We start from the raw sequence: 12,682 nt of genomic DNA, 5'->3' as shown, positions 1-12,682 counted from the left end.
AAAAAACTACGAGTTGCAACAGATGATATCTTCTTTTGACGACCTTCACGACTTTCTTCTGGGCAGTGAACCCTCGGAAGACTATAGATAATTTAGATTTTTCAAACACGGGATGACCCAGTGCCTTGGATGTTAACGAGGCCGCCAAGCGACAAAGGGAACACCTTTGCACTCTACACAAATGAGTTAGTCACGAATCTCTTCTTGGTACTTTCTATCGTCCAACTAATGCCACTCTTAGTTCCTAGTTAATCTGCACAATCATCAAACTGCCTCTCCACAGTAGGTTTGAGTATGGATATGTACTAAAACTGAACCCTATCCACGTATGTCAAACCACCCCCAACTAAAAAAAACACTTTTTTTTTTTTTTGTACAGACCCTTAACCCTCCTTTCACAGTTATTTATAAAAGGGTCTTATCACTAAAATCCTTATCTGGATGTTTTAAAACCCAAAACTAACAGTCCCTCTGTGTTTGTCGATTTTCCTCGTGCACGCTAATGATCCTTCCATAAACATCTTGTTTTCGACAATTCCTTTTTTTTTTTTCGCTTGCAGTGATTACTTGCTGAAGAGCTTCGCTGTTGGATTGTGTTAAGTGTGTTTGTTCCCTCTCTGCAAAGTTATCACAGTTTTTGCTTTTATAACTAAATATACCATGGCCTTCTTTCCAAAACTTGGACTTGGATGAGTACCATGAAATTTCATGACGCAAATGGAACTTTAAAACTGGATACTCTGCATGACTGTTCCTAGTTGTTCACAGTGGCGTCCACGGACTGGGAATGCACGACATCTTAGAATGTGAAATGCCACCCTCATTGGCCACCCTAGCACGTGATCCTCGCCACAAAAAAACTGATAAGCTAAGGATTTTTGTTCAGGTCGCTCTTTCTGGTTAACTGAGCACAAGGTGTATTTCCTGGCTTCAAATCGTGTGGTTTACCTGAAAAGGCCGCATCTAACAGTTTAACTAACTCGTTTTCCTCAAGTCAAGTTGCCTCTTAATTGGAATCCCCCAGACTTGAAAAATTGTGTAGCTTTGGCAAGGTATGCGCTTTAACAATTGCTTCTCTGTTGTTTTTTCTCCGTTTGTCCTCCTTTTGTGAGGTGTGAAATGCAAATACCTTTATACTCCACTTGCATTAGAAAAGTTTTCCTCCCGTCGTTTCCGAACCTAAATCGTTGTAAGAAACTTAAGGATACCTTCAATCTTTCGACGCCAGACGGTAGCATGCATAGGGCATCAACGACGCTTTCTCCACGTACTATCAGCACTACTTACGGCTTAAAGATGCAATTCAGTTAAGGTTTAAAGAGCAGAGTTTTGCCCTATTCGATCGTCCACCAGATAGAAGATTTGTCGCGCTCTGTTTCCTTTTGGCCAGCCAGCGTGCATATAAGAACATGATCACGGCCTGTTTCCTTCCTACCAACAAAAATTTCCTTCACTACCCGTCGTATCATTTAATCTTTTCAAAATTCTAACGCGATGGATATAATTAACTTTCTTTATCGTGATCGTCAAGTTATGACCATAACAAGTTAACCCCTTCAACGCTCAGAAGTTTTAACATCTATTTTCCCTCCCTGCAATATTCATACATTACCACCACCACGTCATGAGAATACGACAAAATGTCGACTAGAAGTTGTTGTCTTGATCAAACACCAAATTCTTGTAACTAAATTTAAAGGGAAATATGTAGTAGCTGGAGGGGAGATTTGACCATCAGATGCTTGGGAGGAACGGTTAACTACAAGCCAGGAAAGATCCTAGAGAGAGAGACAGTTGTGATTAAGGTGACATTAAGTAATCAAGAAATTGAGCCTCTTTACAAGAAGATTTTAAGGAATAAAATTTTTCTAATATTATCTCGTCACGCCGGTGCGTCAAGGCCAACAAACATATGCTCGAAAATTTTGGGCGCCTGTTCAATATTTTAAACAGAAACAGTTGATCACGAAACAATGAAGCGTTAACTTTGATTTGAATCTTTGAAATTTTTGAGCTAAAGCGAAGCACCTTTGGTACAATTAAGAAAAAACACTTGCGATAATTGGTCCCAAACTGGAAACTAGCAAACGATCTAGCAACAGTGTGACAACGGTATATAGCTATTAAGTATAATAACATCTTAAAACGAATAAGCTTGCCCGACTTCATTCATCGATGTAGATGACTCAGTTCTGAGATTAAATTCCTGCTCCGCTCGTATTGATTCTTGTGGCAAAATCCCCTTTGAGGAAATGAGACCCTTGTATTTCGTTTTATCCAGCAACAGCTGTGCCCTTAACTTCCGTGGCAGTTACGCTAACTTTTTTGGTGTAGTTTTAAAGAAACAAGTGATTACGTTAGAAGGGCCGAAATTCATCGAGACTCCTTAAATGATTAGCGTAAAGCTCTAGGCCCTTTTATTTCGGCTCAAACCTTCTGAAGAATCACATATCGATGCAGTTTATTTCAAACAAGTCGATTGCTAATGATTTATTTAAAAGCACTAATCGCCGCTTCCTAAATATTTGCCCCATTGATCCCGTTTTACTTTCTATGAAAAATTTACATTGGAACATGAGACGACTCCAAACGCAGCACTGCTAAATTCTACAGATGTCTCGTGATTGATGGTTATGGCCGGAGCAGTCGACAGGTGCTCACAAAATTCAAGATTCACCATTCAAGAGCTTTGGCTGCCAAATCATTCATATGCCTTCAATAACTCGCTGTGAATTGCATTTTTTGAACGTTTTCCCTTCTTCATAATAAATTGAAAGGATAAAACTACATTTCCAATCAATGATTACTACATTGCTGTAGTGCCTGTGTTCAGCACTGCTGTTGTCAGTGTTGTCCGCACACTAATATCATTAACCAGTTTCGGTCCCTTTAGAATCTCTTTAAATTTTCTTCAATCCTGCCACTTCTTGTAAAACTTTCCAGACTCTCAAAGGATGAAACTCAGAATTCGCGTCCAAATCTTGCGTGGAGCGTTGTCCCATGTAAATGAAATGTGAAACAATAATCGTTGATATCAAAATATGGAGTGAACCTTTTCCTCTTTTCCACTGTTTGACGTGGCATGTCCCCCCCCCCCCCCGAAAAACGCCAGAAAAAGCTAAAGTTTTCCTCAGGCATATAATCTATTCAACGTATTCCAACTAACTTGTATAAAGGTGTAAAAAAGCCCAGCAAAAAGTGGGTTAGCTCCGGAGAACTGTCTAGCTCACTGGACGCGATCTTCTGAGAGGGAACGCTTTATATATCTTATGGGTGTAAGCCTTTTCCAGTTTCCCATGACGTTAATATCAGTTTATAAAACAACATGTTTTACGTGAGTCCAACAAAGGCCCTGGGAGGTTTCTCTTTCCCTTAAATCTACCTTATTGGGTGGCAACCATAATCCTTTAAAATCCACTTTAACATGTTTTTAAGATTCGTGCCCGAAAAAAAAACTCAACAAAACAATGTAATCTGTTTCGATTGCGGCTTCTGCGCTATTATAAATCCCTCAACTCCCCAAAAAACATGTCTGGTGAAGGACAAGAAATTACCCTAAGTCAGATTGAGGAGAGAAAACTAGCTACGAATTCACATGGAATATCAATTACTTGGGCTAGGTCTTTTGAGAAACTGCACAAAGCCAGGCCTTTCCCGGCTTTTCCTGTTTTTGTAATAACCCACTAAGTTGTCACCAAAAATAAAGCCTTAAAGTCATGTTCACAGACGTGCAAAGCAGTAATTTTCCGGCTTACGAAAACTCTTTTAAACCATCTTTAATCCTCCATCTCTTCATCATTGGTATCCAACAGTTTCAACCCTAACATCTCTTCTATTAAATAAAAGCTTCAGTTCAAGGAGGTGAAACTCGAAGATTGCTTCTAGATACTTAGGATTCAGAAGAATTTTAATTTGTGGTTTTTGACTAGTCTCTCTTGATCTGTCTATTCATGCATGGTATTACAAAACGTATCCACAATAACTTAGCTGTCTGCAATGAATAGGTGCTTCGTTATTGGAAATGAGCGAGAACATCAAAAAAGGAATTTTTCAGAGAATTGCATCCACAGGATTGTGTTTGAGAAAGTCGACAGAGTATACTCATAAACTAGACTTAGATTCTCCAAAGTACAAATTCTGCTCACATTCTAAAACTTCACCTGAAGAAGAAAGTTCCATTTGAAACTACAATCTTCATTACTAACAGACAAGTAAATTAAAGGAAGGGTCGACGGGTCGATATCATGCACTTCTTTCATTGCCTAATTCTCTAAGCTATATAACCAGATTCTTTCCATTCTTAAGCAATTTACTTCTGATAAAACCAGTCCTCTAAATGATTAGAAAAAACTTGAAAGTAAAGTTTTCTTAGATGAAAAAAAAAACATTTTTTATACATGGTCATCAAAGATTACAGATTAAAGTAAAGGTTGGGTGGCAAAAGACTCGATGTCCTCCCAAATTCCGTCCCGAAGGAACTATTCAATTCTCATTACGATCACTGCTCTATTAATCTGACCTCAAAAATGTTTCCAACGGTGATTTATCAATAAAGAGGAAACACATTTGTAAATAATACTGCTTAGTGCGACGAAAACTTAGGAGTGCAATCATACTAAAACGATGGAGAGACGTACGATTTTATGTTTTGAAGAGCTGCAGTTACTCACCTGTGTTAGATATAGGAAAGTTCGAAGTCCTCCAATTTAAATTGCAATTTCCTTGGGTATAACACTGGTTCATGGTGTAGATACTTGAGGCTTAGGAATTACCTAGATTATATTTACATCCGTTTTGTATCGCGCTCGTCCCTTTGTTTGTGTAGCAAGTTTTTCATGCATTATAGCAAATCTTGGATTTTTACTGTTTAGGTTACGCAAAATCATGTCTTATCCTTTGGGAGAATGTTTATATACCTGCAAAGATAGCAGGTTAGACTAGGACTGGGCGTGATTATCTGTGTCCATTGGGGGTTTTCGTTTTTAGCCGAGGTATACTTTTCTCGTAAGACCCTCCTACACGCTCTCGATTTAGTCCAACCCACAAGCCGCTTACGGTACTTTTGGAAACTCAGCTTGAGCCATGTGGTGGGTAAAACAAGACTTTTTTTGGTAACGAACTCACGAAACTAAATTGGTTCTCCGTCGGCGGTCTAAGATACGGCAACTTGCAACAAACGCTCCTTCATTTCTCACTCATAAAGAGCTTAGTCAGAAACTACTGGAAATGCTGCTCCTTCATGACCCCTTTTAGCGGATGTAACTTCCATTTTTCTTTAATCTAGCGCAACTGTGGTCCACTCTATTCGATATGGTAACTCTCTGGCAGATCTAACAACGCTTTCGCTTTTAGATTTATCTATTCATGCACACAGAAAAACAGTTACAAGTATATCAACATTGTTGGGTTCAACTCATCATTTTATCTCATCTAGTAAGTATGTGTGTGTTGGTCTGCCACAACTAGGAGAATACGAAAAAGATAAGTGCATGATTGGATAACAAACCAGAGCCCGTGTGTATTTAGCTCGGCTATTTGAAATCGTGGTATCTTGTACCAGCTAAAGCTTCTAGACAGACCTCCCTGATTGTTGCAAAAATTGTCAGTGTCAGTAATATTCCGACCGCTACCGCACTAGATAACTACTCACCCAGTTGGTAGTGTGGGTCAGATATATTTATAAAACGGGTGCTAAGAACAGTTCTCCACTAATTGGGGAGATTACTCAGAAAACTCTACAGAAAGGTGAGGTTACCCCAAGTAAACATTGAGACTCCCTCTGAAGTCGAGCTTCCCTTCATGTTTATGGTCCAGAGCACTTTCGATTTCTATCTTAAGCTACCAGATCCCTCATAACTTACCTCCTTAAGCAAATTGCATTACGTGGCTCAAGCAAGGGTTGATTTTTTCCAACCAAAGTTTGCCCCAGGACAATATTTCTCAATGAACTTTAACCCAACCACAGCCGATCTAAGTGTAGCCTTGACGATGAACAACTTTCGTACGGAACACAAGGATGTAAGATCTAAGCAACTCGTAGTTATCAGAGGCAAAGAGGAAGCAGGTGTACCATGATAAGCCATTAATGATCTCATTTCAAAAGAACAATTTATGCACAAAAAAAAACAAGTATTTTGCCAACTGTTTTTCTATTTTCCAATCTAATCTTTATTTAATCTATTTGTTTTCCCAACCGAGATAAGACAAGAGACAACAATGGCTGAGTATGTGAGCTATCCACATCACTAATTTCTAGTTAAGATATCAATCCTGATTATATAATCCATCGAGATCATTCCCGTTCCGTTTTGGAGTTTTTCCTCTTCAAAAACTATTTTGAATTTGCAAGTTGTTGCAGAAGCTGGAAGCTATCCAGTTTAATAGTATGTCAACCAATTGAAGAACGTTTCATTTGTCAATAGGTTGCCACATTTTGAGTGACTCGAATTATTACCAAGCCTGTTTTTCTGGTGTTGTCTATTAATGTCCGAGTTTCACCCTGAGCAAGAGCAGCGAAAAAACACACGACTTTGTGTTGCAAATGCCAAATCACTTTGCACTTATGTTGAGCAATTGACACCTTATTGCTCAATACAATCATAATTTCCAAGGAGCACCGACAATGAGTGTAAATTTGCGAACTTAGGAATTCTATTAACACATAGTTTTTCTGTGTGTTAATTATTTTCAGTAGAGCCTTGTTTCTGGCTTATCTTCGATGACGATAAAACCCCACATTAACTAAATATCCCATTATGTTCAGCTGGCAATTTAACAAAACATTTGGCTCCATTTATCTTCACCATCGAGAATCTATGGGCGATTTTGACCTTCAGAATTACGGTTGTGAAGAGGAAATATTTGGACTTTCTCACTAATTTCGAAATTGAAGAAAAATCAGATAATGAAATTCTTATCTTATTCAACAGAAATTCTGTGGTTTCCGGCAAGTTCTCAAAAATCAAAGTCCACTTTGTTTTCTGTTTTAATTGAAATCTCCAAGAATCTAGCTTAAAAATAATTCTTTCAATTTATTCTGAACCGCGGGTGGGTTGTGTTTCTGTCTCCAAAACCAGATCTCTCGCGAGCAAAATCTACAAGGAAAAATTCTTGCATCATCAGTGATGTTGCACAATTTACTACATACTTCCTGCAGACAAGAAGGCTTGGTGTAAGTGATACTTAAGAAAAGCGTCAGAAGTTAAGAGGAAAGGGTGTGTAAGGAAGATGGGAAAAGAAACCAAAATCTATCAGCAAATAGAGACATTTAATCATGTAGTCTGATTGTCCCGGTGATGTCCTGAGATGACTTTAGTCAATGGTAGTGGGTAATGTTTCAACAACCTGAGCGGAAGTCATTGTAAGAAGAGTTGTTGTTGTTCAATAGTCAAATAACAAGTCTGGTTTCCGAAAAATGTGATTGGCTACGTAACTTAAGTTGCGTTTGTGAGTTGTGATTGGTCGGTTTCCATCGTGATTCTGGATAAGTAAAGTTTTTAGGGTGCTCAGCGCTCTTTTGTACACTGTTCAAGCTGTTTTTCCTTTCCCTCGATATTTATTACTGTATCAATCTGTACATCGCAATCAAAAGGTTGGTAACTTAGGATTTCATTAGCAGCCAAACTTTCGTCAAGCATCGAGATTTTCCTTTTTTTTTTTTCCAAGTCAATTGTCTAAAGGTTAAATTCCAGCAAAAATTTCATTCATCTTGCAGCGCAAAGACACAAAACCAAATTGATAAATTCCACGGCTGATTACATCTAGATCAGTTTTACTGAAAGGCTTAAGAACAAAAATCTTTATCCAGAGAGAACATTTTATGTAGAAATTATGCCTAGGGAGACTAAACGCTGAGAGAGGAAAATGTCTCGATGTTAATTCGAAGATCGCGTAGATACAAAGTCGTTGTGTGGAAAACAAAGTTAATCAGCTTTATTTTTTTTCAAAAGAATAAATATATTAGCTTCATAATTTAATCATAACGAAAAAAATGTAATGTAAAGCTTCGCCAGGCAATTCTTCTCAAATTTGAAATGCCATTTCAGTTGGAGAAGATTCGAAAAATATCATAAATTGGCGTAATGCGATAAACGGCTAATCTCTCGACAATGCGTACTTCTTCAAGGTATGCGAAACAAGATAAACAGACCGTTTTCTTCGAAATTCTATGCTATAAATGCAAGGTACACGTGTCAGTTCTGTTCGTAAGGATCTTTCTTCAAGTGTTCTCATGATAGGCACAACTCTTACCAAGAGCATAAAAAATAACATTGAAACTAAAAACTGGCAACTAAATAGCCTCTGTGATAGGGGGTGTCCGGGCGATATTCATGTAAGGGGGGAGCGGGGATGCTACCCAGGCCTCCAAACCCTGCTCATGTTTCAAACGAAATCTATGCTTTTTGCTACCACTTAAGAACAAGCATGGTAGTTGTGGCACATCGATATAATGCAGTCGGTTTTAACATGCGCGGACACAATCTTTGCAGTCAGAATTAAAAGGAAATGTTTGTAGCATATTTTAAACCACGCACTGCTTTCGTTTCACCTCTGTTGAAAGTTTTCCGCTCTAGAGATAGAACCTGCTCAAGACGCTAAGAAGTTTAATCATAGACCATGTTTACGACTAAAGAACCCAAAAATCATATGCCGTTTAGCGACCCAAACCCGTTCAGGCCAAATAATGGAGTGCACTTCGTCTCTGGAGTTTTGAGAGCTTTTATCAGTAGTCATCCGAGTTGAGTCGTGTGCCTTACAATAAGAGATTTCAAGTCGTCTGGTTTTCCTTTAACATAAAATATAAAATATAATCTTAAACAAAATGAGGAAAACAAACCTTTTATCCAGCCAGATGGAAAAACATCAGAACAGGAAGAATTATCCCAAACAGAACAAAAATGGCTGACAACGGACAAGATTAGCACAGATTTAAGCTGATAATCTTGAAAATTTAAGGCTAAGTTTCTCATGATAGACAAAGCGTCACATATCTCCTCTGAGATCTGGATTTGGAAATAAAAAAACAATTGCTGAAAATTAAAAATATCCAGAAAACACGAGACTCAAGGCTCCTGCTGAGGAAAAGAGGCCACTGACCCCTACAGTGATCTATAGTGTGGTGAACGCTTTAAATGCCGCTGTTTATCTGATCGCCGCTAAATCTCTTCTAATCTCTTTAATTCTGCAAATCGCTTTATATACTTGTAACACCATAATATTGCTTCGTTAATAACTCAGTTTTCATGGATATTATTGATCGCTCGAGCGTTTTCAATATTTCTGTGTCAAGGGTACATAAAGATCTATCGTTGAAAAGGACAAGAGTGATATTAACAGCTTATCATTAATCTTTAAAGAATAACCTGAATCAAAGCAGGGCTTTCAATTACTCATCTGCCATAATGATCTTATGAGGAAAACCCAAGGCTTTGTTCTTCTTTCCCCTTGTTTCTTTATGAAACGACTGCAGATGAAATAGCGTTTTAAAGATTATTCATAAAACCTATTAAACACAGGCACAAGTTCAGCATCCCAATAATTTTATAGATGCCCATGTGATATACTTATACAGGATTATTGGCAGTGAACCGAGAAACACTCCAGAAATTTCTTCGCGGTAATTACTGCAGATATAAATGCAGATTTACTAAATTTCTCTCTCCAAATCGTTTAGCTCTCAAGATGAAGCTGATGAAAACACTACTCGTGTTAGTGGTGACAGTATTGACTCTGTGTGAACCCAGACACATTCGAGACTGGCCTCAAAGCGTAAGTTCATTTCCTCTTCTCTTCATTTTTTTCCCGCAAAAACACAACGATTCGTTCGTGGCTCATGACCAGGCAAGAGTACGCAGCGCAAAGTGCGAAAACTAAACGAACCGGCGGAAGAAAGAAACTTTTTTTTTTCAAATGATTAACTGTATTGCTCTAGCCGAAGAGTAAATGGTTCATCTTAAAAAAAGGTTGTACACTATTCCTCTTAGAAAATTGGGCTCCATTTTTGTGCGGTATCTCAACTGGAAAATAGACACCAATTTCACGTAAAGTAAGGAAAAGTCTCACCATAAAGTCTCTTTCCCAGCTTCAACCGTGGTAAACAAAATGAGGTGGTTTTCTTGAAATATATTTTTTGAAAAAGAAAAATTAAAAGAAAATGAAGGAAGGAAAAATTTTATACAAAGACTAGTTAAGTAAAACTTGCTGTGAAAAGAGAAGAGGTGTCCTTAAACAGCATTAGTTTGCAACATCCTGGTATCACAAACCTACTGAGCCGTATTTGAGACAAATGAAATCTAAGGAAAAAGTCGACAACAAGACAACAGACCTTACTCTAACTGGTAACAAAATGTCCTTCTGGCAAAATTTGCTTTACAAACTCGATTGACCAAATTACTAATATAGAAAAGAAATTCTTAAGAGTCATGTTGGCGCCTCCGCGCCTATCATTTGTAATAACAGGAAATCCCTTTTTCTTTGGCATGCAGATCGGCTTACAGAACCTGACAACAAAAGAAATATCCTCGAATTCCTATAGACATGGAAGAGTCAATCACAAGTGCTATATGGCTATCTGTTTAAAATTCTTTTTGTTTTTCTTTTCTTTTATCTGCCTGTCTATGCTCTTAAGTCCACCAGACAATTGCGAGCCTTACTTGAGACAAATTCTTAATAGTTTAATTCCTTCCTTCCATTTTTTTTCAGTGCTCTGTTGTACGTGGAACGCGATGTAGCGAAGACAGTGAGTGCACATGTGTAATGAGCCGTTCCAGTCCCTCGCTGATCTGTAGCTACAGGAATTGGTGCGAAGAGAAAAGTCCTTTGGACGAAATTTGGAGGAAATTACCTGTAAGTTCGTTAAATACCCCGGAAGTGATTAGCGTACAAAATCTTTTAGCAATTTCAATACTTAATCCAGCCCGCAGGTGACGAGGAAAAAAAATATCATGAGCTAAAGTTCGATTCTGTCATCTTAATATAAAACTTAATTAACTTAACTAATTTTCAAGGCAATTAATAACCAGATCTTAGGGTTCAAAGAGTCGAAATTGCAAATGAGAAACCAGCTGCATTCAAACCATGTATACTATGCACATAAATCGGTTTGAAATTGGCTTTAGGGTGTTCACGGTTCTTAACCTTAAAAAGCACCGGGCGCATCGTTTGAACTGCGTTGATTTTGGATCCTCGATCTCCATGAATTAATGATTAACGAAAACCTTGCAAATTAAACAGTTCTTTAACTCGGATCAATATCAGTATCAGGGCAACTACCCACCTACCCCTCCCCTAACCCAACAACAGTCAATTGATAACAAGTTAGGGTTAATGTTGGGTTAGGGGAGGGGTAGGTGGGCAGTTGGGCAGTTGCTCAGATACTGATATTGATTCTTTAACTCGATATTTTCAAAGAAACTCTTTTGCCGTCTTGTGCGAGAGTAATTGGTCCACTGTGTCAGCTAATCGTTTACTCACGCGCTATGCACATTTGTCTTTCAGTGCCCCCTTATTTACAAATCACTTTGCATGGAAGATGCCGATTGTCCTTGCAGCGAGGCTCCGCTTATCTGTGAAGACAGGGAGTGTGTCAGGGCCAAGAAAACCTTTGCCAGGAACACTACCTCTTCCTCCGCAGTAGATTTGATAAAACTGCACGATCGCAGTTTCCTTTAGTAAAAAAGAAACACATTCAAGTGTGAACAAGACTTGTGCATCTTGAAGTAAAACATCATGGCTAAATTTTTTGAAGGTCGTCATTCAGTTTGCCAAGCGTTTCTTCCTTCTCCATTTAGTTACCCTTGTTCGTTGTGGATTCATTACAGCCCTTGTAGTGTTTTTCTATCAATCCGATCCAAAATTACATTTTCAGCCTCTCAGTTGAAGGTAGTATTAGACAATGCCAAAAAAAGTTTAAAAATCGTGCCATGTAGCTCCATTTTCAGATCAAGGAACAACCTCCTTAATTTAAGTATCACTTAACATCCAATAAATCAAGAGTTACATCCGGTGCAAACGCACGGCAAGCCGAAACGCAAATGAGTTTGCAACTGTAGAAACGAAACAGAAACATGCCTCCACAACTGATTATTTGCAAGAGCAGTTTGACTCTGGCACTGAACTACGCAAAGAAAAAGCCCAACTGAACAATTATTTCCACTAAGAATTTTGGTTCTGTCTACCAAATGTAGATCATTGCTAATCAATGGTTCATTGTGAGTCGAATGGCACTAAAATTTAATAAACAGATTGCAAATATATTTAGCATGTTTCATCTATAAGAATAATACCGGTACCGATCAAAGAACTCTGCACGTGGATAATCGTATCAAGAACTGACTGATTATACCGTTATTCAGAATTTTGCCTTAATCGTGTTTCGTTGTCAAAAAAATAAATGGAATACCACACCATTCTGCTCCAATATTCAGCTACGAGAGCTCAGGCCAGTAGTTTACGATGGAAAATAGGGTCAAAAACCATGAAGTCACACTATGACCCAAACATACCGAAGTAACTGATGGAACAAATTATTTCTAACGCAATAAATGGACAGTTCAAAGCTTTACAAATCTATCCTTTCCTTGAACCTTTTTCTCATTTTTTGGAAAAGTAAAAGCGTCATCAAATCGAAGGGTCAACTTCAAAAGACAACAAAGGGTTATTTTACCACAACAAAAATTGGATT

The 12,682-nt window shown here is 38.2% G+C and overlaps 1 protein-coding gene and 1 pseudogene across 12 annotated transcripts in view; one reads left to right on the top strand and one right to left on the bottom strand.

Moving 5' to 3' along the window:
* Positions 1 to 12,682, bottom strand: part of LOC131787762 (RNA N6-adenosine-methyltransferase mettl16) — a 48,664-nt gene that overhangs the window by 26,683 nt on the left and 9,299 nt on the right. The window contains exon 8 of one of the 12 annotated variants that reach the window (XM_066162105.1): positions 8,056 to 9,002. The exons of the other annotated variants lie outside the window; for them this stretch is intronic. The gene's annotated coding sequence lies outside the window, so the exon portion shown is untranslated. Of the gene's footprint in view, positions 1 to 8,055; positions 9,003 to 12,682 lie in introns of those variants that run through there. 12 annotated transcript variants of the gene reach the window in all.
* Positions 7,563 to 12,621, top strand: LOC131787765 (uncharacterized; annotated as a pseudogene).

The sequence above is a fragment of the Pocillopora verrucosa genome, chromosome 2, assembly GCF_036669915.1.
Source record: "Pocillopora verrucosa isolate sample1 chromosome 2, ASM3666991v2, whole genome shotgun sequence".
Lineage (NCBI taxonomy): Eukaryota > Metazoa > Cnidaria > Anthozoa > Scleractinia > Pocilloporidae > Pocillopora > Pocillopora verrucosa.
Note: the sequence above shows the minus strand (reverse complement) of the source record. Positions and strands in the feature narration are given on the sequence as shown.